Below are 26,387 nucleotides of genomic sequence, written 5' to 3'. Positions count from 1 at the left end.
CATGGAGACCTGGGATGGAGACCAGGGATGGAGACCGGGATCGAGTCCCATGTCAGGCTCCCTGCATGGAACCTGCTTCTCCCTCTGCCTGTGTCTCTGCCTCTCTCTTCTCTCTCTCTCTCTCTCTCTCATGAATAAGTAAGCAAAAAAAAAAAAAAAAAAAGATCCTATTTGGAATATATTGGGTTAAATAGAGTGCGTTATTAAAATTTCATCTCTTTTTTATTTCTTGAATGTGGCTCCTCGGAAATGGGAGTTACAGAGGTGGCTCCATCCTATTTCCATCAGGCCGCGCTGGTTTAGGGGGACAGGGCCGGGCTGGAAGGGGGGTGATTCACAGGCTTGCTCGCGGTGCTGAGCCCCCGCGGCTCCAGGAAGGGGGCAGGACTCTGGGCAAGGGCTGGGCTACTTGGGAGGCCCGCTGGCTCCCGCGCGGCTCCCCGCTCCCTGCACTCAGCACACTTCCCTGAGGGCGCGGGAAGCAGCTCCGGGGATTAGCGTTCATTCTTTCCCGGGAGGGCAGATGGGGAGAAGGTTAAGTGCCAAGTGCCTGCAGCTGCCCAATTAAGCCCCGGGAGAGGGATGAGGGTGGAGGAGGGGCTGGGGACCGCTCCTAGGGATTGCAGCAGACGGGAAGCAGCGAGGGTTGGGCCGCCTTTATCTCATTTCCCCCCAGGGGCAGCGCCCCCCCCCCCCAGGCTCAGCAGGAGTGGTTCACTTTCCCAAGACCACACAGCGGGCTCAGAGCAGAATTGGACACCCCTGTCCTAGTCTGCTCCGGCTCCTTAAGTAGAGAGCCTGGGTTCAAAAATAGTTGCCTGCTTTACCATCGCTCTGGGAAGAGTTGGAGGCAACAGCACGGAGCCTCGAGGGGCTTTGGCCAAGGCTGACCACGACGCTCGCCCTGTGGCACCTGCTTCCGTGTATCCCCTCGGTGGATATTCTCAGGACACTCCTGCCCCATTACTACCATCCCCATTTATGGATGAGGACGTGAAGGCTCAGAAAGGTTCAGCATGTTGCCCAGGGACACCCAGGGAGGCAGCTGGGAAGCCAGGGGATTTGAACACCAGGTCACCAGGGCTGCCCTGAGCCCTGAGCTTACCCACCATGTCATGTTGCCTCTTCTCCCAGGAACCTTCCGGCAAATGTCAGACTTGCCAGCAGGGAAGCCGAGGTGGCAGGATGTCTGCCTACAGTCTCCGTCTTACATGTGGCAGCCCTGAGCTGGAGGTGAGGCAGGAGGAGGGATGTCATGTTCCCCGGGCTACCTCCTACTTGCCCAGCTTAGGTGCCACCTCCCCCAGAAAGCCCTCATTGATTCTCTCCCCTTGCCTTCCAGCCTCGTTTCCTGGCATCCTCCTCACTTCCCCCGCTCTCCTGATGGTTCTATTTATCCACATACAGATAGCTAACATGCGTTGAATGTTTCACCCACGTTACTTCACTTTACCCTGGTGGTAATTAATTTTCTGTGTCAATTTAATTGGGACTTGGGGTATCCAGATTAAACATTATTTCTGGGCATGTCTGTGAGGATGTTTCCAGAAGAGATTAGCATTTAAAAACATCAGCCTGAGTAAAGCAGCTTGTCCTCCTCCCCAGTGGAGGTGGGCCTCATCCAATCCCTGGAAGGCTGTAACAGGACAAAAAAGCCAAGGAAGGGGAAATTTGTGACTCCTCGAGCTGAGACGGGTCTCCCGTCCTCACATGGGACTCACACCATCTGCCCTCCAGTTCTCAGAACACCCCCCGGCTTTCCCAGGTCTCCGAACTCCAGAGAGCAGACCCCTGGACTCCTCCACCCCCACCAGCCCCGGGGCCAGTTCCTTGCACTAAATCTTATATATTCGACTGGTCCTGTTTCTCTGAAGAACCCTAACTAACACAACCCTCACAGCCAGCCAGTAAAGAGATTTTCTATTTGACAGTTGGGAAAACTGAGGCAAAGAAACACAGTGAACTGCTCGCATCACAGAGTTCCTAAGTAGTCACAACCCATTCGTTTCCAGCCGGAGTGCTCCCTCTGAAAAGCCTTACCATCCTACACAGCACCCTGGTGGATTACCGGCCGACTCCTCTGTCTTCCCTGCTGTCTTAGGAAGAAATTAGAAAGGCCGAGTCGAGATGCTGCTAGTAGAGCAATGATCAGAGCAGCCCTGGTAACCAGAGCCCCTGGGCATGTCTTGCTCACCACCTAGAAGCCCAGCGCTGGCATGGAGCATGGCCTGGGTGATCCATGTCATCGTCGACTGTCTACTGATTGAGCACTGTCCATGTGCCCAGCACTGAGGGCCCGGCAGGGCACAAGACCACCTGGGTTCCTGTCCTCATGGAGCTTCCATGCAGGGGGAGAAAAATCAAATATGCAGATAACAATATAAAGTGATTTCTGTCAGGGCACCTGGGTGGCGCAGTCAGTTAAGTGTCTGACTCTTGATTTTGGCTTAAGTCAAGATCTCAGGGTCATAAGATAGAGCCCTACATCCGGCTCTACACTGGGGATGGAGCCTGCTTAAGATTCACACTCTCTCTCCCTCTCCTCCTCCCCACTGTTCTCTCTCTCTCAAAAAGAAGAAGAGGAGGAGGAGGAAGAAGAAGAAGGAGGAGGAGGAGGAGGAGAAATAAAAAATAGTGATTTCTGATAGGGAGACAGTCAAAGAGAACTAAAGCAGAATAAGGGAAGAGGGGATGATGAGCAGAGAGGGTGGTCGAGGAGGACCTCTGACGTTACATGTGAGCAGAGAAGTGAAGTGAGAGCGTTGAGTCCCAGGAAGATCTGGAGGAGAAACGCCCCCCACCCCCCACCCCCCCAGCAAGAGAGAATAGCTAAAATAAAGACTCTGCTAGGAGAGCATGCTCAGTATGTCAGGAAACCAGAATGGTCCACACAAATGGCACGTATGTTTGCAGCGGCATTATTCATAAGCCAAACAGCGAGAGCAACCCCGTGTCCGTCACCTGGTGAATGGATACCTGAAATGCGGTATGTCCACACCACAGAATATTACTTGGTCACACAAAGGAGTGAAGAACCAGCAACACAACCTAGGTGAATCTGGAAACATGACGCTGAGGGAAAGAAGCCAGACACAAAGCCCATGTACTGTAGGATTCCACGCGTACGGACTGCCCCGAGTAGGTAAATCTGTGGAGGGAGAAAGTGGACGCATGCTTGGTTGCTGAGGGCTGGTGAGAAGTGGGGTGGGAGGCGCTGGTAATGAGGATGCAATTTCTCTGGGGGTTGATGAGAACGTTCTATGTCAGATTGTGGCGATCATTGCCCAATTCTGTGAAAAACATCACCATCGGCGAACTGCTCACTTTCAGTGGGTGAGTTTTATGATATGTTAATTATATGTCAATAAAGCTGTTAAAAAGACAAGAAACAAGCAACCAGAAGAAGAGAGAAGGGGCAGGTGGCTGGAGCAGGGTGAGCGGGAAGAGAGAACCAGGCAGGGCAGGGAGGTCCTCACAGATTCAGAGCTCTGGGTTTCATTCTGTGTTTGGAAGCCACTGGGGGTTTGGGTGGCAAATCTGGCGGTCCCTGTTTTCTTTTTTTTTTTTTTTTTTTTTTTTTAAGATTTATGTATTTAGGACAGACACAGAGAGAGAAGCAGAGACACAGGCAGAGGCAGAAGCAGGCTCCCTGCAGGGGAGGATCCCAGGACCCCAGGATCACACCCTGAGCCGAAGGCAGACACTCAACCACTGAGCCACCCAGGTGTCCCTGGTGGTCCTGTTTTCATGTTTGAAAGATCATTCCTTTGCAGAGCAGCCTGATGTTCACCATGGATCCTGGTGTCTGGATTCCAGCTGAGCCCATGGTCCCAGCTGCCTACTACTGCCAGTTATGTCATCTGTGTCCTCTGTTTCTCACCCGTAAAATGGGATGATAATAGCACCTCCCTCACTGGAGTTCATGGAGTGAATATTCATGAAGCTCTGAGATGGGCGCCTGGCACATAGGCAGGTCCATAAAAGTTTGGTAATTTAAATAAATAAGATAGTACTCACTAGATGATTCTTCTCTGCCTGGGGAGGGAGCCCAGCAAGTCAGATCTGCTTTCTGCTCTGCAAAGCTCTCGCCCCTCGCCTGGCTCCATCCAGCAAGTAATTGCTCCTGAGGCTTCATTCCAAATGGGCCATAAATCAGAGGCCAGGGGCTCCTGTTACCAGCGGCTGGCGGTGAGGTCCCTCCCTGGGGTAATTGGAAGCAGATGTTGCCAGCCGTCTGGCCTCCAGGGGCCTGTGTACCTGGGCTGCTCGCGTCACAGCAGTTGAGGCAAGAATTTCCATGAGCCCTGAAAGGTTGTCAAAGAAACGGCCTCCTAGGGCTTCCAGATGTTCAGCGGCTTGTTTCAAGCAGGAGGTGGGTAGCTAATGGGGGTCTTTTGGGGGCTGAGAGAGGAAGCCAAGGTCATGGATGACACTGGGGTTCTTCCAAGGGGCTGACTGGCAGGCAGGGTGTGGGGGCCGGGAGACAGTAAACTGGAAAGGAAGGGCCTTGGCTCTGCGGGAATGAGAGAGCCTGTTCCATGGTCTCCGTTTCTCACTTTTTCAGCCTGTGCTCTAAAGTAAAGGATGTCACCTTTCCAGACCTCTGTTTTCTCATCTGGGAAATGGGTGTGATAGAACCTAACTCAAACACATATGAAGGGTGGGGAGAAGTAACTGAAGTTGGAGCTCCAGTACAGCATCTGGCACACAGTGGATGCTCAAAACTGTAAAGGGAGTGAGGTGCAGTGCCTGTTGTTCAACAAGCCTTATCATCCCTGGACACTGAGCACTGAGAAGGAGCAGGTGTAGGACACCCCTAAGAGGCTCTCTTTCCAAGCTTCCTAAGGCCAAGATTTTGAGAAAGTCCTGAATATTCCTTAGCAGTCCTTCAGCTACAAGTGCATGGGTAGTTTGGCTTCAGGTACAGTTGATTCAGGGCTCAGATGATGTCACCAGGAGCCATCTGTCCTCTTAACTTCCTCTGATGGATTGCCAGATTTAGCAAACAGAAACACAGGATGTCAGTTTAATTTGAATTTAAGATAAACAAGAAATACCTTTATAGTGTAAGTATGCCCCACTAAATTTTTAAGTATAAGTTAAATACCACCAAATATTTAGTGAGACATACTTATGCCTTACAATTTTTTTAATGCATTGTTTATCTGAAATTCTAATTTAACCAGGCTCCCCCTATTTTATCTGGCAGCCCCTCAGTCTCCTGGGGTAGCAATGGACAGCAAGCCTCTCATAGCTTCTCACTGGCTCTGATTAGGTCATGGGACTCTCTCAAATCCATTACTGTGTCCCAGGGGACTTACTACCTGGTTTACTTGTCCCTTCCTTTAGACTCTGAGCGTGGAGTGAGTTTATCCCAAGCTCCTAGGAGATTGGGTCCCTCAAAGTCCAGGTGTTACGAATTCAATGCCTGCAAGAAACAGAGATGGGGGTGGGTGTAAGGCAAGGAAACTAGGAGCCACTGAGCCAGAGGCAGAGAGCTGGGTGGCCCCCAGCTGGGATAACCAGAGCAGGTGTGAGGCCTCTTAGGGCCAAAGAGACCCCATGATTGTGCCTGGCTCTGCTAAGGCATCTTTGGATGATCCCACATCCAGGAAACCCTTCCCTAATTACCTCGCTAAGCTTCGGGTTCCCCACCAGCAAAATGAAGGTAACAAAGCAGACTTCTTGGGGTGGTTTTGAGGCCCACCTGAGGTTCACCTAACCCCTGATTTGATGCCCAGTTGGCTCTTATTCAGTGATCACAAATTCAGTCGGCATCTCTCAAAACTTCATTTCCTAGAGGTAGACGTTTCCTAGGTGGGGTTCCAGTGCTAAAGGTTTATTTCAATCCCTAAAAAAGCCAAAATGAATGATAATTAATGGTCAGTCAGGACTTCTCAGCCTCAGCACTACTGATATTTGAGGCTGGATAGTTCTTTGCTCTGGGGGGGGGGGGTGCTGTCCCGTGCATTACAGGATGTTGAGCGGCTCCCCACACCCAGCCAAGACCACAAAAATGTCCCCAGACACTGCCAAATGTCCCCTGGTTGGGGGAAAGTGACTCCCTCCCCCGAGAACAACTATGATAAAAGAATAAAATACAAATATATACTCATATAAACATGTTTTAAGCTACTGCATCAAATGTATATGGAAAACCCTATATTCTCCATGTCCCACTGGGGAGGCAGCTTGCTCAGCTGGGCTGAGCCCACTGCGGTCCCTTGAAGTCCACATAAATTGGAGTGAAGACACCACTTCTGAAGCTAAGTAAGCCTGAGTAGTCTTCCTGCCCCTAGGGACTTTCAAACTGCATTGAAAATGAGAATCATCTGTCTCAAAAATGTTTACATGTCAAGTTAATTGAATGGAGAAGGCTAGGGGATGGGCAGTGCCCAATCGTCTTTCAGCTCCCATTGTGGCAAAAGCCAAAGGGCTTCTTGAAACAACATCAGGATTTGTGTCGTGTTGGCGTCTTAAAGTCATGCCCTGCTTTCTACTATTCTTTGTTAAGTCATAGAAATTCCGGTCACAGCCAAGATTTCATCAGCCGTGGTCAGTGGGAAGGAGGGAGTCCGGGCGCCTACAGGTAAACACAAGACAACCAAATTCAGTTGAAGACTGTTCGAGACCTTGTGCCGAAACGTGGGTTTGCCTCTCCCTAGGTCGAGGTCCTTGGACAAGCTGTGTCCTCCTGACGGGGCCCGTGTCCTGTGCTGTCACACGCGCCCTGTGCCCAGACGGGCCCCCCCTTGGGTGGAAGCTCTGCTGTGGCCGTGGTGAAATGCTTCATCTGTTCAGAACAAGGGCACTGTATTTTCATTCTGCACTGGGCCCCATAAGTCACGAGGCCCCATCCTGCTCTCTCAACTCCATTTTCGCATCTGTAAACCGGCAGTAGCAGCACCCTCGGTCCGCAGGGCCCCGCGAGGGTTACAGACCCACCCGGGGGCTGACGATGCTCACCCAGCACCGCCCGTACCTGCGTGGCCATCCCAGCAGCTCAAATAAACAGTGGCTGCAATCGCTTTCAGAACCCATCTCAGAAGGAAGTCTTTAACTGCAGTCCTGAGACCATGACTCGAAGTTTCCGGAACCTTTGAAATTCTCACTGTTTATTATGTTTGTTACTCCCATCTGTTTCCTGCAGCAGTGAACTCTTTTAAATGAAAGGCCTGTGGACGTGTGGGGGGGATGGGGAGCGGGCCAGGCAGGGGGCAGTTGGGAGACTCCACCCCCGGGGCCTCGGGGCTGAGGAGCAGTGTCCCCAGGGGCAGTGAGCAGAGCTGAGGAAACAGACCGCGTCCCCAGAGCTTCTGCAGGGGAGGAAGGAAGAGCAGGCCTCTTGTTCACATTTGCACCCGTTAAGTTTTCCAAAGAGGGACAGAAAAGATGGAATTAGAGCTGATCCTAAGGGATGCGCATGAACGCCCGGCCCTTCTTACCCGACCCTCAGCATGTGGGGAGCTAAGAGCCTCGTGGTTCACCCTGCCCTATCTCAGCGAGGACCTCTTGGAGGGGTTCAGGGGAATGGGAGTCATGAGAGGGCTCTGTGCCTTCCATCACTATTACCCCAGGAGGGGTCCAGGTCCCAACCCACCCCTACAGTTTATGCGTGTCCTGGCACGTTAAAATGGGAGCATGCACATGGGATGATAGAACTCAAGGTCTTAGGACAGACACTGTGGCAGGTGCCCTTCTGGGCCGGTACGCTGAGCACCCCAAAATGGACCTCAGTAGCCGCCCACAGGGAGGACAACGTCTGTAGCTCCTGTGTCGGGGGCCACAAGAAGAGACTGCAGCATATGGAGGTGCTGATGGAGCCCCACTGGGCATCCCCAGTCTCCCTTCACAGGGGACTCTTTTCTTACAGCACCTCCACCTCTCTCCCTCCCCCTAGCCCTAGAGTCCTTCCATCTCCAGGTCCAGAAGCTTCCGTCTTCCCCAGCTCTCCTCCTACATGTATTATTTATGCCCTCAGTCTCTGTCATGCACAGGGGCCTAGGCTTTTGAAACTCCAAAGCCAAGAGCTGACACTCTTTTCTCTCAGAGCTCCTGCTGAGTCATCCTGTCCCGGAGGCAAGGAGTACAAAGCTCAAAGCTGGCGGAATGGAGGAGAGAGCAAGGTGGAAACACAGGGAGCAGAGAACATATCATGTCCTACCACCTGTTCTCACACGGTTATGTCAAGGCTTATGATGATGATTTTTGTTTATTTGTTTCACAAGAAGTAGAGCTATGCCTGTGGGCATATGTCACCCTAGCAGAACCATCTCTTGGGTGACAAGATGCCGGAGGAAGGAGTCGTACTCCTGCTTTGTGCCCTAAGACATCCAACTATCAAAGAGGGTGCTGGATAAAGCCCAAAGCCCAATATCGCCTGCTTTGATACCAATGTCTCAATGCTGAGACTAAGCAAGCCTTCTCAGCCCCATGCTCCTGACCTTCTCCCTCTGAGGGCGACCATCCTCCACCCTTTGGAGAGTCGCTGTATCTGTGAGATGGGGTGGTAGTCGCGGTCAGGACTGATGGGGAGGTTAGATCGGCTTTGAACCTGAGCTTCTTTTGAACAGGAGCATGATTTACCCAATGCATCTCCATAACGCCATCAAATACCATGAAGTAGGGCAGCCCCGAGGGCTCAGCAGTTTAGCACCGCCTTCGGCCCAGGGTGTGATCCTGGAGTCCCGGGATGGAGTCCCAGGTCCGGCTCCCTGCATGGAGCCTGCTTCTCCTCTGCCTGTGTCTCTGCCCTCCCCCCACCTCTCTCTCTCTGTGTCTCTCATGAATAAATAAATAAAATCTTAAAAAAAAAAAAAGTACCATGAAAGTAGTTTGCAAACATGCTTGCCCAGTTGGGGAGGGCTCCCGGCCACATGCCAAGGGGGACTTCTTCACTTCTCCCCTCAGAGAGCAGGCCCGGCCACCATGTTCACCATAGTCTCCAATCTCAGGGAGAATAACTCTGCAGTCAGCAGTGCCAAGATGGTCCCGAGAAGCAGTTTGCTCAGGGACGAATCTGGAAAATAACGTGCATCATCCTCATTTTGAAAATGTTTTCACCCATTGCTCTGCCAAATGGCACCTCTTTTGGTCAAATCAGCTCCTTCCAATGAATGCATTTTCAAGTTCAGAGCTGGGATGGGCCTGTGGAGGAGGTTTCTGAAGGAACGGGGTAAGGTGAGAAGGAGCCCAGAGCTGCCACCACAGAGTCCACTGGGACCCTTGTCTACCCCTGGCTCTGAGTACAAGACCAAATCACAGAGTTTTTCCCGAAGTTCTCAATGCTTCTAGCGTTCCTCGGGAGTTCCTGCGGCTGCTGGCTGAGATCCCAGCACAAACCCATCAGCTGATCCTGGGTGCATGTTATGACCCCATCAGAGTCTATGACCCCAGCCATAAAATGAGAAGAATCGTCTTTGTCCTTTCTCATTATACGGCAAGTCCCTCCTATCAGATCATCAGCTCTCTGGGGACAAGGACCATGTCTTATTTACTTCCCACAGGGCCCGGTACAGGTACAAAAACAACAATAATATAGTACTCTTTTTTTTAAATGTTTGTTTGTTTGTTTATGAGAGACACATAGAGAGAGGCAGAGACATAAATAGAGGGAGAAGCTCGATGCAGGACTCGATCCCAAGACCCCGGGATCACACCCTAAGCCAACTCAGATGCTCAACCATTGATCCACCCAGGTGCCCCAATATACTACATTTTTATTGAGAACCTACCCAGTTCTAGCGAGGAACGCTGCTAATCCCTGGTCATACATTATCTCATTTAGTCCTTACAACAAATTTCAGTTTGCTATGGTTATTATCCCCATTTTCCAAATAAGGAAACTAAGGTTCAGAGAGAGGGAGTTTAGCCTACTCAATTTTTAATACTTGAATCCTAGCTCATTTGCTGTTTCTTCTCTTTCCTGCTTCATCCCACCTCCCTAGCTACAGAGAAACACAATCTGATAGATGAAAAGACGCTCCACAAACATAAACTCAAATCGGTCTAGAGCATCCTCAACTCTCTCACCTCCCTCAGGATCACTGGCCATTTACTTATTCAGGAAATAATTATTGCAAGTCTCCTCTGTACAAGCTGAGGATGAAATAATAAGCACAAATAATCATCATGTAGCCCTCAGGAGCTTACCGTCTGAGAATTCAGTCAAACCTGCTGGATATCTCTGTAAGCAAAAGTGCTCTCCGCCCCGCCCCCACCTTCTGCCCAGAATTCAATTTATTCATTCTTCAATTTTTATGATTTATTGAAGTGAGATTGAGTTAGGCTGCAAGTAACATGAAATCCAAGTATTAATGGTTGCTTTAAACTATAAAGAGATTGGGAGTTTTTTTGTTTTGTTTTTTTGGGTCTTTTTAAAAGATTGTTTTTATTCATGAGAGACAGAGAGAGAGAGAGAGAGGCAGAGACATAGGCAGAGGGAGTAAAAGGCTTCCTGTGGGGAGTCCGATGCAGGACTGGGTCCCAGGACCTCGGGATCACACCCTGAGCCGAAAGCAGACGCTCAACCACTGAGCCTTCCAGGCATCCCTAGGTTGGTTTTTCTTAGATAACAATGTCTAGTAGGAAATTGTTTTAACTAAAACATGTCAGAACAGAATGAAATCTTGATGGTTCTGTTGGCCTTTGCCACCTGGACATGAGATGGCTGCCACAGTTCCAGCCATTAAATCTATATTCTAAACAAGAGGAAAGTGAGAAGGTCATGAACAAAAGGGTTCCTACCAGCTGAGTCAACCTTTCTTCTGTGAGGCTATTCTGGAAGTCCTTTGCCACAACTGATGCTTTCTGTCCCTGCCCCTCCCATATCCCCTTGACAGCCATCACCCAGTCACCATAGAATCTCCTTCTATAGACACCTTCCTTTGGCCCCAGAAGCTTACTCAGATCAACACACAGAGCAGGCTAGAAGTGTCAGAGTTAATGGTGCCCAGGGGTGGCCTCGATCAACAATGGACAGATACCCAAGCATTCTTTCCCTTGGTGGAAACAGCTGGGGCTGTTCTTCCTAGAGGCCACCAGTGGGATGGAACCCCATTGTCACTAGCAATAACCTCTCCCTTACCCACTCCACGTTTGGCTTCTCCCTTGTCTCATTTCCGCACTTCCATACACACCCTTCCTGGAATCACCTTCCACATAAACTGGCTCTTAGCCCTTTATCTCAAAGACTGTGCTTCGGGGAACCCAGCCTGAGACAGCGTGGCTGGTGAGACTGCATCCCATGGCTTCCCAGGGCTGCAAGAGTCTGGAAATTCTGCTCCCATTAACGCTGGGTTTCTGCTGAAAGGAGAGAGAAGAGGCTCCTATGGAGGTGACCATCAAACAATCTCTACCACACCTGAGTCTGGTTGGCTCTAGAGTAGGCCCAGAATTATTCACGTTTACCCCAACACTCCCAGGACCATATCATGTGGAGCATCATGCTGCACATGGGGTTCCAGGGGAAGCCAGACCTGGCCTCTGCCCTCAGGGAGCCTACAGTCTGCAGGGGGAGGCGGACAAAGAACTGCTTTGATACTGCTGCCTTTGGAAAGCTCTACTTCCCAGCATGGCTCTATCCTAAGAGATGTACGTGCCTGACAACATTTACTCTTTCTATTACCAATACTCACATCTTAGAGTGTCTGACCTTATGTTACACTGCTCCCTGCTGCTGCAATGCACCCCCCTCTTGTGCTCCAGCTGTTTTGTCCACCTGGCCTGCTTCCTTGGCCTCCCTGTGCATTGAGGCCATTCTTGCAGTAAGACCTGGGAGTTCCTTTGCCTTTGGCTCAGTGGACCTCAAACTTGGCTGCATAGTAGAATCACTGGGGAGACTTTGTAAAGCCCCGCACACTGGCCACCAAGGGATGCCCTGCATCAGCATGGAGCTGAGTGGGCACCAGGCATTGGTATTTCTGCAAGCTCACCCAGGCAGTTTGGACTTGCAGGCGGGATGGAGACTGTGTTCTAACTTCTCCCTTCTATAAAGCCTTCCCATTTTTAAACAAAAATATGTTATTTATTTATTCATGAGAGACACACAGAGAGAGAGGCAGAGACACAGGCAGAGGGAGAAGCAGGCTCCATGCAGGGAGTCCAGCGTGGGACTGGATCCCGGGTCTCCAGGATCACACCCTGGGCCAAAGGCAGTGCTAAACCGCTGAGCCACCCGGGCTACCCAAAGCCTTTCCATTTGACCCAAATTTCCCCTGCAACTTTCATCATTTGATGGCTGGCTTGTGTGTATCTGTCCCGTCCCCCAAGGAAAGTTCCTGTGGTATCCTTCACAGCACCGGGCAAGTGCTAAACCCTCCTTTCCACACCTCAGTCAAGATGTGTTCTCCAGGAGGCTGAGGGACACACAGCGAGTCATTTATCTCCGTCTCTCTTCTCCTCCCTGTGGCCCTTCCTGCTCAGTGGTGGCCGTCACGCCGGCCCCCTAGGAGCTGACCTCTGCTTGGTCCATATGTGGCTCTCGGTGGGGAACGCCTCAAAGCAAACGCCGAGGGCCTGCCCTACCCTCACGCAGCCTGCCCTCGACGCTGCCCGGGTCAGAGGGCCTGGTGTGCCGGCGTGTGCGCAGCCGGCTGTCCCCCGGGCCGTCACTGCCATCCTGCAGCGCCCCCTCTGCCTCCTGCCCCGCAGCTCTGTCCTCAGGGGGACCGCAGGGAAGGGAAACGAGCTGGCTAGCACGGAAAATATTCCCCAGAGTGGCCATGGAAACATCTCTCCCTCCATAGGCCCCTCTTACCGCGTAATCTGGCCCCACTGCCACCTGGGGGAGAGTTCACGTCCCTCCCCTCCACCTGGGCGGCCTGTTGTTTCCTCTGCCACCAGCAAATAATGGCAGATGTGACTCTAAGGCTGGGTCACGTAGGCCATTCAGCCTCCGTTCAGTTTCCGTCATGGGGAGCCCACCCCCAGAACCCGTCACCTCACGGTAAGGTGAGGCTGTGTGCAGGTGTCCTGTGCGGCAGCCCCAGCTGAGGCCTCAGCCGACGGTCAGAGGCCTGCAGACATGCGGGTGACGCGCCCGGGGCTCCAGCAGGCTGCCCTCTGACCGGGTGTCAGGAGACCCGAGAGAGCCGCTGCACTGACCCAGCCTGCGAGCCATGGGCGACTGTAGTACCCACAGGATCGTTGCTTCCCACCATGACGTTGACGTGGTTTCTTTTACAGCAGTGGGGAATGGATACACTGGTCCTCCAAGTGGGCTTAAGGCCCTGGGGGCAGGGCATTCTGGGGTCCTCAGAGGCCCCTCAAGGAGCAGGGCTGTGAGCTCTGGGCAGGCATGTCCCCTTGGCCAGGAGGCCCTCCTCTTCATGGCTCCCAGACAGATGGAGGTGAGCCAGAGCTCGGCCCTCCGAGGGTCTGGACCCAAGGGTGGCCATGTCCCCAGGCATGCACCCCCAGAGTGGCTCAGAGGTGATGGTCCAGACTGGGGGCCTCTGAGCCCGTCTCCCTCTTACCTCATGTGTGGAGGAAGCAGAGTGCAGGGGTGAACAAGCAGGGCTTTGCAGTGAGAGCAGAGTTATCACCCCAAGCCATGTTTGACTTGGCTCCTCGTATGGTCTCTCTCTCTCTCTTTTTTTTTTTTTTTTTTAAGAAATGTGTTGCCAACATTTAGAAACTGGAAAACTTCAAACAAAAACCTGTAGATATTTAAATATGTATTTTCCCTGATTACAGAAACAAACATGCTAAGATTTCCTCTTGAAAATCAGACAAGCCGGGGCCACTGGGGCCACCTGTCCTGGTGGCAACAAGTGGCTACAACTGACCGTGTCACTGGGCTCTCCTCTCCAGTGTGTTCTAGGCCCCACCTCTCACTGTTGCCCTAAGCTTCCCAGGCTTCGCTCATTGCATTAAACTGCCCACCCCGTGGAGGCCTTTGATTTTAGAATTCCCAAGGCTCATTGGCTCAGCTGGCCACCGAGGTCCTTCATTTAGTACCTGTGTGAACCAGGACCAGCTCCTTACTGTCCACTGCTTCTGGTTTCTAGCCCGTAAAACTCTAATACACCTGCCTTAGAGCAGTGGGGTGAGATGGAAACCAAAATACATAGGAGAGACTTATCCCAGCATCTGGCATATGGCAAGTACTTTATAAATAATTGTTATTGTTACCATTACAGTTATTTTTGCGATCTGGGGCCTTGGATCTAATTCCCTGCCTGACATCTCCCATGGCTCCCGCTCAGCCCACACAAGCTGTGTCCCAACACCCCACCCTGCAAATCCATCCCCTGGGCCCAGGGGAACCACGGGGACGGGAAACAGCCCAGAGCCACAGCCTTGCCTGCAAAAGTAAATATTAGTGTTGGCCCAGCCTGGGCGTGCTGAATGCAGAAGAGCAAGTGTGCTGGAGCCCCATGCAGCACGTCTGCCAGGAGCTGCCAGGCAGAAGGACCACCCCAGCCTGGCCCTCCTGTGCTCCAGGTTGCTTACAGGAGGTTGGGGCCAATGAAAACTCAGCTGGCAACATTTGCACCCCCACGAGTGTCCCATGACCAAGAAGGGTAGCTTCCCACCAGGCCTGCGGTCTCTGACTATAGTGGAGTAAGAGCTGCTGCTGGTGTCCAGGGTTCTGGCTTTGACAGGGACCACCTCCAAGCAGGTGACAGAAGGGCAAAGGCTTCCCTTGGGCAGAGCAAGTCCAGTTAGGAGGCAACTGGATTATGCAGGTCAAGCTGAGCGTCTTGCTTCAGCTTCAATTATCTGCTTATTTTAAGGAAAAAGGATGCAAACTAAAAGTCAGGGGCTTTGGATTGACTGCTGCCCAAAACCAGAAACCCACCCTGGCCACGTAAAGTGGTCAAGTGTGGACAGCAAGGGTTATTGTCATACCTGGGACCCCAAGCGATTTAGGGACTAAAGAACAGTTGTGTTCTCTCAGCTTCCCCATCAGCAGCAGGACTTCAGCAAACTTCCCAAGTACATCTGACAGGTGGTTGGGGGTCGGCAGAGGTAGTTACAGGAATGGTGGCCTTTGGGGTCAGTCAGGCCTGGGTTTGCATCCCAGCTCTGCCACTTAGTAGCTGTGTGATCTTTGTCAAGACTCCTAACTTCTCTATGCCTCAATTTGAGGAGGTAGGTCCCATTATCACCAATTTACAAATGAGCAAAAGTTGTAAATTAGTGATAATGGGACCTACCTCCTAGGATGAAAGGAGCTACTCCCCCTCCCCATGCCTGACCTTGAGGTGAATGCTGGTGTACCAGTCGAGCAGGACCTCGTACCCGGCACCTCCTAAACCACAAACCAGCTTGTGGACAGTCAGCCCTGTGCTCACGGTGATTCGACCAACAGTCATCTACTCCAGCATCCCTGCTGCCATACCACAGGTACACAGGGGAATAGTATGCAGCCATCTAAAGAGGACTGAGCACCCCCCCCCCCCATTGCCTTCTATGGAGAGATGGAGCAGCTCCCTCTGGATGGGCTAACGGACACCCAGGGATGGTTGATGAGCACAATTTTCTTGGTTCATCTCTCCCCCGTGGGTTGGCGGGCCCTGCAGGCTGAGGCCTATAATCTCAGCTGGGCACAAAGCCCCTGATGGCCCCAACCCCCTAGATACAGCCTCCACGTTCCCACAACAGCATCTCGCACAGATAACCATGGACACAGCACATTTCTGCTGGGGAAAAACTCCTTCTCAACTCAATTCGCTGCCAAGCCGGGCGAGTGCTCCAACTCGACAGAATTATCAGCACTGAGTTAACAGTGACAGATGACCCGAGAGGCGAGTGGGGACAGCAGGCAAACAGGTCTATTTCCCAGCTCCGAGATTCCATCTGGGCTTCCCCCAACAAAAGACGAATTTCTCTGCAGAGGTGTCCGCAGGTCCTTGTGTCGGAGTGACTTTTCCTCCCCTCGGCCTTTTGCCAGTGGCCGAGGAAGGAGGCAGGCGCCCAGGAGGCAAGCCCCTTGCCGCGGCCCTGAGCATCCTGGTACCCAGGGAGCTCTCCCGAGATCCCGTCCAAGGGGCCCCTGGAGGACCAGGGACAAAAGCATCTGAGAAATGCAGCTCTTCGGGAAAAGGGATTGACTGTCTGGGGGTGAATGGTAAACGGTCAACATCAACCCCAGGACAAATTCTTGTTTCCCCAGGCATTCTATCTTAGGAGTATTGCCAGCCAATCTTGCACCCCCCATAGCCCTCTAGGAATTGGAACTGCTGGGGGCGGGGGAAGGGTGAGGGGGGTTTTGCAGGTCCAGCTCGGGAAAGGCTCCCAAGATGATAAAACTGTCAGGCTCTCAAGCCTGTGACCTGTGGCTGCAGCCGGGCCAGGTGGTGCCCACACACGTGCAGCTGTGCGGGCTGCTGACCCCGGGGGCTGCCTCTCTGCGTGGAGGGGAGGCCCAGCACAGAGGCTTCCCGGTTCTCCCCCACCCCCCCTCCCTCCCGGGCACCCTGGAAGAGCCACTAAGTGATTTCACAGCTCAATGCCTGGACAGCCCCATCCATCAAACGGGACAGGGAGGACACCCTCCCTTACAAAGCGGGAGTTGCTCTAAATATCATTGTTCTTGTGTCTCGATATGGAGTGTTTCGGTAGGCTAGACACCTGGAAGTAGAACACTGGGTCAAAGGGCGTTTCATTAAACATTTTGATAGATGCTAAAAGCTCTCCCAGTTTTCGCCCCCATGTCAGGCAACTTTTCCTGTGTAACAACCTTGAAATTTCAGCTGCGCAAAACAACAAACATTTATTTTCTGGCTTACTTGTCTGCAGTGCAGCCAGGGAGGGGTGGGTTGGGCTGAGCCAGGCTGGGCAGGGCAGGGCAGGGCTGGGCCGGGCTCCAAGCTGTGTCTCCCATCCTCCTCCCCCTGCCAGCAGCTCCCCAGGGAATGAGGTTCTCCCGGCAGAAGCACAAGAGGGACAAACAGAAAACATTCAAGGCCTCTTAAGGCCTAAGCTCAGACCTGGCCATCATTGCTCCCACCCCCATCTCATTGGGCAGAGCAAGCCCTGTGGCCAAGCCTGACCACGGGACGGAGACATACTCCCCACCATGAAGTTAGGAGTAGGGGAGGAGGGAATGCTTGCTGAACCATAATCCAGTCTACCCCACTCCCTGTCACGTGTGTGTGTGTGTGTGTGTGTGTGTGCTAATGCTTACGGGCAAGAATGTCCACTGCAACATAGTGATGCTATTGAGACCTCAAGGAGGAGCACCTGAGTGGCTTAGTGGTTGAGCATCTGCCTTGGGCTCAGGGTGTGATCCTGGGGTCCTGGGCTTGAGTCCTGCATCAGGGTCCCTGCATGGAGCCTGCTTCTCCCTCTGCCTGTGTCTCTGCCTCTCTCTGTGTGTCTCTCATAAATAAATAAAATCTTTAAAAAAAAATGAAGCCTCTAAAAACCAAAATATTCATCAATAGGGAGGGATTACCTAAACCACACTACACATAAGCAGATGGATACTATGTGGCAGTCAACAAGGAATGGGGCTTACCTCCATGAACAGATATGGGAAGATACCCCAAGTCATAGAACAAGTGATTGTGTACAGTAGGATTCCTCTGAGGGAAAGAACATCCCACTGGTGTGCATGTGTGTGTGTGTGTGTGTGTGTGTAAATGGAAGGAAGACTGGGAGGAAGGCCATAGTTAATTCTATGTATAGGGAAGAACTTCTGAATTATTTTAATCTTTTACAAAGGGGATACGTTTATATACTATGTGCAAAGTTCTTTTTTTAAAACTAGAATACCAGAAGACAAATTTTAAAATAACCATTGTGAGGGGCTTGAGACCTTATTAGATGCAAATTTTGTAGAAACTCGGGAATGTTTGGATCCTGCCAAACCAGAGTCACCCTCCTTCCCCTCTGCCATACACCCTCCTGCCCCACAAAGTCCCTTTGGGAGACAAACTCCCATGAGCGATCAGGGAAGGAAACTAAAAGTGGCCCTTTTATTATGAGCTGGGCTGAATGCCCAGGCAGGCGGAGGCCTTGGGCGGTAACTGAGCTGAAGCATGAGAGGCAGGCCCAGAACCCACGTGGGTTGCTCCAGCCCACTGAGCCCTGGCCTCATGTTCTGCTGTCTGCTTGGCCTGATAAGACCCGAGTGTCAGAGATGCCCATGAGGCCTGGAGAAGAGCCAAGACTGCCACACAGGCTCTGAGGACGTAGGCCAGGCCTCCACTGGCCATCCAGGCCTTGAGAGGAGGCAATCACACCCATGCCCACCAGGAAACTCAGTTCCCCGTTGGCATTCCCTGCTTTTGGAGAAGAATAAGCAAGGAGGCAGGGAGGAGTATTGTCTCTATAATCACGATGGTTTCTTCCAAATCTCTAGACTTGCACGTCCACTATGGCAGCCAATGGCCCCATAAGGCTACTTAAACTGAAATTACTTTAAATCAAAGATCCAGCTGCTGAGGCACACTAAACACACATCACCTGTGCAGTAGCCACAGGTGGCTGGTGGTTTCCATCTTGAGCGGCCCAGGTGGAGAGTGCTGGCAATGACATGGGAAGTTTTGCTGGGTGGTGCTGTTGCAGGCTTTGACAGCCACATGCAGGTTCAGGGACTGAGGTGTGCGGGTGAGCATTCGGTACAAGAGGTGGGGGTGGGAGCAGTCAACCTCACTATTTTGTTCTGGATATCAACAGGAATGTCACAATGTCCCCATAGGTAACCCCCCAGGAGGCCTCAGCCGGAGGTCAGCAGTGCAGTCTCCCTCCCAGGGTCTGGGGGACCTGGACTCCCTCCCACTGGCTCATTTGTCCCTGCAGCCCTGGCCTGAAACAAAGAAATTTCCATCTGTCTCCCCTTCATCGTTGCACATAAGGAAAATGGACACCTTTTGGAACAGAAAGGACAGCTCCACACCCAGAGAAAACTGACTTCTGCCTGTATCATTACACAAACCTACTCTGTTAAAACCCCCATGCAATCCCCTGAAGATCAAGTTTCCAGTCTCACGCCGTGGTCCTCTCAATGATGTTCAGTGCTCCCAACACACTGCCTGCTTAGAACTCCTACCTTCTGTGCCTTTGGCCAGAGAGCACCCCCTGGGACCCATTCTCCCCAGGTTCTGCCCCTAGACCTTCCCCTCACTATCATACCCCAGAGGTTGTCAACAGATTGCCATGGGCTGAGTCAGGCTCACAGATGGGGATTATTGGGTCCATACAACCCTTTAGCATAGTTGAAATAAACAGCCTCAAAAATCAAGAAATTTCACATAAAAAACCCAGATTTCTGGCTCCCTTCAACAAACTAGAAGCTCTTACAAGCCCAGGCCTGTCTTTCCACATGGCAATAAGCCAATGGAACCCAGCAGGGTTGTGGGCACTTCTATTTGCCTCCCTGGTGCTCCCGCCTGACCCCCATGGGCATTAGAATAAAGGACTCTGTTCCCCCACCCCCCGTTCACTCCCCCAAAGGACCTACTCTCACTTGCTCCCTGGGAGTTCCCAGGATTTTCTCATGCTGGACTTCCCACCTCCTCTCCTGTCCTCACATCCACCACTAATCTAGACATCACTTGGCCACCCACTTTATCGAGTACCAATATGCCATCTCCCCTTCCTCCACAGGCATATCTCCCACCGCATCTCCAGGGTCGGGAGCTCCCTGCACAGGCCAGAACACCAGGGGCCACCCGCAGACTGCATAGCCCAGCCATCTCAGCCTCTGCTGCACAGTCTGACCTGACCTCGAGTAGCTCAGTAACTTCCTCCCTGGCCTCCCTGATGGCAGCCAACAGCCATTCATTCATTCATTTGACAAGGATGCACTAAGCACCAACCATGAGCCCGAGGCGGCTCTCCCCAGGGGCAGTGACCAAAACAGACAAAAATCTCTGTCCTTATGTGCTATGTCCTAGTGGAGGGAGTAATAGTTAAAAAAAAAAAAAAAAAAGAGTAAGAAAAGATATGCGTGTGTAAGATGGTGGTAGGTGCCATGGAGAAAAACTAGAAGGGGAAGGAGGGTAGCGAAGGGGACTTGTCATTTTACATAGGTGGTAAGGAGAGGCCTCAGTAAGAGAGCGACATTTCAGCCAAGACCTGAAAGAGGTGAAGAAGTGAACCGTGTGGATACCAGCAGGCAAAGCAATTCCGGCAGAGGGAACAGCAAATGCAAAGCCTCGAGGCAGGATGCGCCAGCGCGGCTTGGTCTAGGAACCGCAGGTAGCTCGCGTGGCTGGACTAAGTAAATGGTGAATTTACTTGATTTACCGAATCAAGGAGGTGTTTGATGGGGAAATTGTATAGAACCTTGTAGGCCATCGAAAGCACTTTGTTTGCCATGCTGGGAGAGATGGGCTGTTCTCAGAAGGTCCTAGGCAGACGAGAGAAGTGAGGTGCCAAGTTTCATCAGGATCTCTCTGGCGAAGGCGCTGAGCAGAAGCCAAAGCGGCCAGGACTGATGCAGGGAGACCAGTGGCAAGGCTGCTCCAGCGGGGCAGGCAGGAGGTGGTGGGCTGGCACGGGTAAGTAGAGTGGAGGCAGGGAGAGAGAAGCAGTGGCTTTCTGGACCCAGAGTAGCAGCACCAAATCCATCTGCAGACATGTTAGAGTGGGGATGTGCGCGCAAGAGCAATTTGAAGGTAATGGCAAGGTTACAGCTAAGTATCTACAAGGACAGGGTTGCCATTAGTGAATTTATTACGTTCTAACCGCTGAACCCTGTGCTTTACTAGAAGTGTCTAATTGAATCCTCCTGCAGACCTACACGGTTGGGATGAGTGCCCTGCCAGTTCGTGCATGGGTGGATTATACAGGAAAGACAGGAGCAGGGCAGGAGCTCCTCACCGCTGGAGCTGTGGCTCTTCAGCCAGCCTGCCTGGCTCACCTTCCGGTTCGGCCACTCTCTAGAATACACGAGCTTTAAGGCTCCCCAACTTCTTTAATGAAGGTCTAAGGCTCCAAAGATGCACATCTCAAAAGAGACAGAGCCAGGAGGAAGCTGCTCCGGCATCGTGATCTGGTCTCAGAAGTCACACGGTCATCCCTATTCTACTCCACTCCTCAGAATCGAGGTCCTAATCCAGCCTATATTTAAGGGGAAGGGAATTAGACTCTGCCTCCTGAAGGGAGCAAAGAACTTGCAGGCACATTTTAAAACCATTGTGAAAACTGTCCCTCAGTTTCCCCGTCTGTAAAATGGGGAAGGTTATGAGAAAAACCTCTGCCTCAAAGGATGAAATAATTAGGTAAAGCATTTTTACAATGTCCCATACATAGGAAGTACTGCTTTTTAAAAAAGATTTATTTATATATTTTTAGGGAGAGAGAAGCACACAAGCAGGAGGGGCAGAGGGAGAGAGAATCCCAAGCAGATTCCATGCTGAGTGCTGAGCCCAACAACGGGTTGCATCTCACAACCCTGAGATCACGACTGAGCTGAAATCACAAGTCACACACCCCACTGGCTGCGCCAGCCAAGCACCCCAGTAAGTACTGTTGTTGTTTTTTTTAAAACAAATCATTGATCATTTCATTTAGATCAAACTCAAATAACTTTGAAGCCAACAACCTGCATTTCTTCCAGATCTTTGGACATCCACCAGGGTTTTGGCTTAGATGCTCTGGATTCTTCGAAGCTGCCAGCCAGCCCAGAAGGGACTTCCAGCTGAGCAGCATCTGGCTGGGCCTGGGCCTGGGGCCTTCGAGTTTCTGCTTCCCACCTGGCAGGTAGGGGTTAATTCATTCTGGCTTATTAGTGAATTCAGTTTCGGAGCACAAGTCTGAGGCTTCCAGCCAAGCTCCCTGCTCCCCTCCCAAGGAGCCATGTCAGAAGAGGGAAAATAATTAGTCATTAAAACGAGTGCTTCGGGAACATGACAAACGTCAAGCCCCCATCTCACAGCTGGGCGACATCCTGACATTTAAAACAGTTAGTTCCACAGCCCCCTTGCAACATTCATGATGCATCATCCATTTGGCTTTCCAAGTCATGGCCCAGAGGACCCTCAGGCTGCCCTGCTGGCTGCAACTTCACCTGCCCTGGTGTTCCATGAATAACTCACTCTTTGTCATCTATCTGGCAAAAGTGGCATTACACAAAGAGTGCCCCCATGCCAAAAATACCAAAATCTGGCCCTTGCCTCCCATCCAACCCAACCACCAACTTGTTTGGATAAATATCCATCTTCTCACCAACCCACCCACCCATTTTTTTCATCTATTCATCCATCCTTACACCAACCTATCCATCTACCCACCCATCCTTTCATTTATTCACCCATCCATCCATCTATATATCAAGCTACCTATTGATCCAATCTACCATCCAACCACCTCCAACCCAACCCATCCCATCCATCTACCAGGCAACCCATCTACTCATCCAGCCAGGCAACAGACGCTTATACTCATTCATTTCTCCAGCAAACATTTAGTAGCAACTACTATTTATTCATGTATGCATTCATTCAAGCAACATATGTAGAGAACTTAATATCTCATTTATTTACTCAGCAATGAGCACCCACTATTTACATACTCACTTAATAGCGTTGAGGCACCAACCACCTATTCACCTACTCAACGAACATTTTAGCAACCGTTATTCAGTAACTCAGCAAAGAGGTGAGCGTTTATTGAGCATTTACTAATGCCAGAGCCTGTTCCAATGACTAGGGATGAATAGGACAAAGCCCATGTCTTTAAACAACAAATAGTCTAAGCAAGAAGACAGGCCCATCAACAGCTGGAGTTGTTCTGCAAGGCTGTCAGCACATTGACAAAGACACCCATGTACAAAGTCTCCAAGGCGGTGTACAAGATCTATCTAGTCTGAAAGATCTAGAAAAGCCTTCCTGAGGGAGTCATGGGAGCTGTGACTCACCTGTGGGCTTGAAACTCAGGCCACCAGGAATGCCAGCTCTGTCTTCTAGCTCTGTGACTTAGGGTTGTGACTGGCCATCTGAATGTCACTTTTCTCACCGTAGAATGGAGGTAATAATGGTGGGTGAAATGAAGATAATAGTGTTTATCTCCGTAGAATCTTGAAGAGGGAAGCATGTATGGTTCCTGTTCAAGAAGCGGTCGCTCTCAGTACTTATACTTAAAGCACTTTGTAGCAGTTAGCCATTGAGAAGGGGGACGGAGGGTGCTCCAGGCAGCGAGGCCCAAAGCCGAGGCCCAGAGGCCAGAAAGTCTTGTTGAGTGCAGGGCCAGGGCACTGGGGACTAAATGTGCTTTCGGGTTGCTACGAAGTGGTGAGAGAGGAATAGGAAGAGGAGGAGGGACTGGGAAAAACATGGACCGCAGCATTTAGGACAAGGTTCTCAAAGTCTGTGGAGCACAGCATCAGCATCATGTGGGAACGAGAAATGCACATCGTTGGGCCAGACTCCAGACCTACTGGATGAGAAACTCCGGGTGGAGGCCCAGCATCCCATATGTTCACAAGCCCTCCAGGTGCCCGTGATGCACTTGAGCCTGAGATAGGGGGCGAGGGGTTATCTTGGATTGATAGTGGGAGGAGAGGGTAGGGAGGAGCCTGGCAAGGCTCCCCGGGGGAGTGTTTGTCAACAGATTTGCTTTCCTTACCAAACAATAAAATACCCTTTTAAAAAGTTGATTTATTTATTTAATAATCTTGACACCCAACATGTGGCTTGAACTTAAAACGTGCTCTTGGGACAGAACCAGCTAGGTGTCCCCCGCCCCCACCAAACAATAAGACACCTTTAGTTGCGAGTTGTTGACCAGGGGAGTGAGGGGCAGGGAATGTAGGTAGCAGAGAAAACCCAGCTCTCCTGCTGGCAAAGCAATTCCCTGCCAGCTCCCCATGGAAGGGGGGTCCAGGTGTGATGAAGCACTTGCCTTGGGGGCTCCTACTCCTGAAGGCACGGGAAGCTTCTGGCTCCGGTCTGAGGGCACCAGGCCAGGGCTCAGCCAGTTCTGGGGCTCTACTACCCCCCACCCCGTGCCCCTGCCTTCTGCTGTCGCAGGCACGCAGGGATGTCACAGGAAACAATGTGCCTTTGCAAGCAGCCCCGGCTTTGGCAGCGGCCCGGCGTCAGGCATCACAATGACTCTCATTTCCTAGGAAACAAGGAGTCGCACTTGTACCTTTGCTGGGAGCCTCCGCATTTGGAACCATCATGTGACTCAGGGAGCTATTTTTAGCCTCCCCCAGCCCTGTGTTGTAGGAAGAATGATTTGATGAAAATACTAAACTCATTAAAAGCCTGGGGGATGGGGAGGGGAGGTAGGGCTGCCAGAGCAGGCGACTGCAGCCTCCACGATTCCAGCCCAGGCTGAGCAGGACACAAGTAATGACCACTGGGACCTGGCATGCCCCCTGGGTCTGTGCCTGGGGCGGGGGTGGGGGTAGGGGGAAGGGGGAAGGGACTACCCCAGCTCTCGGTATTGCTGGGTCTCTGCGCCAGGCACTGTGCTCAGCATTCTATCTGCATGGTTTTGTCTCTGCCTGACGATGCTCCTAGGAAAGAAGCCGGTCCCATTCTGCAGAGGAACAAACTGAGGTTCAGAGGGTTTTAAGAAGTTGTGTGAGGTCATTTTCTAGGAAGCCTGGAATCCTGGATTGGAACCCAGCTCACCTGATGCTGGAGCTTGCCCCTCACCCATCCTACCAGAGGGAGCCCTATCTGTACCCACTAGCTGCTGGAAGCAGGGAAATGGGGCCAGTTGCAAGGCCATGCCACCCAAGCAGTCTTATGGGGTCAGCACTTAGAAGGGCCCCAAGGTCAGTTTAATAAGCGCTGTTCCTGCCTTGAAATCCCAGTCACTCTTAAACAAGGGGCCCTGTATTTCCATTTTGCACAGGGTCTAGCAAATCACACTGCCTGTCCCACTAGAGAGTTCTCCTGCCCTCTTCACATACCGCTCTGACGTGCACGCTAGATGAGTTTCTCGGCTTAGTTTTTTCTTCCTCCTATTCAGAATAAAGGAGGACTTTCTTTTTATTGTGTTCCTGGTGAACCCCAAATCCCAGAGTCACCCAGACAGGCATTCCCATCCCAGGTGGACCACTTACTGGCTATGCGCTCCCCAGAATCTGCTTCTCCTTTCCAAGCCTTCTCCTGTGAGGTAGGTAAGCCCAACTGGACCCCTTCATAGATGCAGAAGGATGACGCTTGGAGAAGTCAGTAATGTGTTCAAGGTCACAGCCAGAGAGTGACACAGGCAGGATCAGAACCCAAGCCTAACTGCAAATCCAGGGTGAATGTCAGGGGTCCCGTCCTATACTGAGCGGACAGCGTATCCCCTCATCTCACCCAGAACAGTGACCTCAGTTCCCAAGGCAGCCCCTTCTTCCAAAGGACTCTGAGCCTTTGGGGAAAGGTAGGGTAGGCAAGCCAAAAGCCAGTGGCCTCATGCCCAGCCTCCAGACACCCACACAAGGAACCTCCTCCTTGCCCCTTTAGCCAAAACACATTTTCAATGTCCTTGTGCAAACTAGCTCCTCCCAGACCAGCACACCAATTTTCCAGCCAGCCCCAACTGTTCAGAGCCTCGGGAAGGATGTCCTACTCTAGAAGCACTGAGGAGAAAGAGCTGGAAAAGGCACCAGTTGTGGCAGGATTCCTCATGAAGGACCCACCTTTTTTCTTTCTTTTTTAAAAGATTTTATTTATTCATGAGAGACACAGAGAGAGAGACGCAGAGGCACAGGCAGAGGGAGAAGCAGGCTCCATGCAGGGAGCCCGATGTGGGACTCGATCCCAGGACCCCAGGATCACGCCCTGGGCCGAAGGTAGATGCTCAACCACTGAGCCACCCAGGTGCCCTGGACCCATCTTTCTTTGGGAAAGATGGGGACTTCAGAGGGGAGGACAGGAGGACCGGACAATACAGAGAATCATATTGGCCTTGAAGGGCATCCAGGATCAAGGGACCGAAATTGAATCAATTGAGTTAGCTGCTGCCTCACCTCTGTCCCCTGGGCCCTCACGTCTGCTGACATCCAAAGGCTTCTCAGGCAAGCACCTGTGACCCTCTGTCCATGAGAACCTCTGGTCTCAGGAGCAAGCTTGGCCACGCAAAGAATATGCAGGTCATGCCCCCCAGGAGCAGCCTCAAGCAATGACAGTGGGGAGGTAGGGATCAAATGCTGCTGCCTCGCACCTCAAGTGGGACGATTCTGAGGTGTGTTCCACACGGTCTCCCAGGGGACCCGCTGGCACGGAGGCCAGTTGCCCGTGGCAACAACCTGCTCATTACCGTGTCTTCTCTTGGCTGCTTTCCCTTCCCTATCTCATTTCCCTACACCTCTGCCAGTGTTTCTGGGGCTCCCCTCAAACCTTTACCTCAGAGTCTGCTTCTGAGGGAGTCAGCCTCACCACCAAAAACATTCATTCATTCATGCGACAGAACGTCTGCCATTTTATGAGCATTAAAGTCATTTCCCTTAAGCCTCTGAAAACGGGAATTGTCATTCAGTTAAA

General features: G+C 51.8%; 2 long non-coding RNA genes across 25 annotated transcripts in view; one reads left to right on the top strand and one right to left on the bottom strand.

Moving 5' to 3' along the window:
- LOC144289732 (uncharacterized) overlaps nucleotides 1-7,210 on the top strand; it is a 15,485-nt gene extending 8,275 nt beyond the window's left edge. Inside the window, exons 3-8 of one of the 16 annotated variants that reach the window (XR_013357649.1) lie at nucleotides 1,135-1,233; nucleotides 1,343-1,460; nucleotides 2,914-3,333; nucleotides 3,774-4,372; nucleotides 6,515-6,589; nucleotides 6,666-7,210. This is a non-coding gene — a long non-coding RNA (uncharacterized LOC144289732). The other 15 variants (XR_013357654.1, XR_013357653.1, XR_013357646.1 and 12 more) reach the window with 15 other exon arrangements.
- Nucleotides 229-26,387, bottom strand: LOC144289734 (uncharacterized). 9 transcript variants are annotated; one of them, XR_013357665.1, is made up of 11 exons: nucleotides 25,874-26,387; nucleotides 24,977-25,075; nucleotides 24,824-24,874; nucleotides 23,800-24,444; nucleotides 22,817-23,001; nucleotides 8,824-9,019; nucleotides 6,633-6,793; nucleotides 5,708-5,851; nucleotides 4,018-5,428; nucleotides 1,110-3,148; nucleotides 229-318 (listed from the first exon to the last, which is right to left on the bottom strand). It is a non-coding gene; the product is annotated as an uncharacterized LOC144289734 (long non-coding RNA). The 9 variants fall into 9 exon arrangements; XR_013357666.1 differs by lacking the exon at nucleotides 6,633-6,793 and having other exon boundaries at nucleotides 25,874-26,217; XR_013357667.1 differs by lacking the exons at nucleotides 6,633-6,793; nucleotides 8,824-9,019 and having other exon boundaries at nucleotides 4,018-4,981; nucleotides 5,325-5,428; nucleotides 25,874-26,211.

This window comes from Canis aureus, chromosome 19 (genome assembly GCF_053574225.1).
Source record: "Canis aureus isolate CA01 chromosome 19, VMU_Caureus_v.1.0, whole genome shotgun sequence".
Classification (NCBI taxonomy): domain Eukaryota; kingdom Metazoa; phylum Chordata; class Mammalia; order Carnivora; family Canidae; genus Canis; species Canis aureus.
Note: the sequence above shows the minus strand (reverse complement) of the source record. Positions and strands in the feature narration are given on the sequence as shown.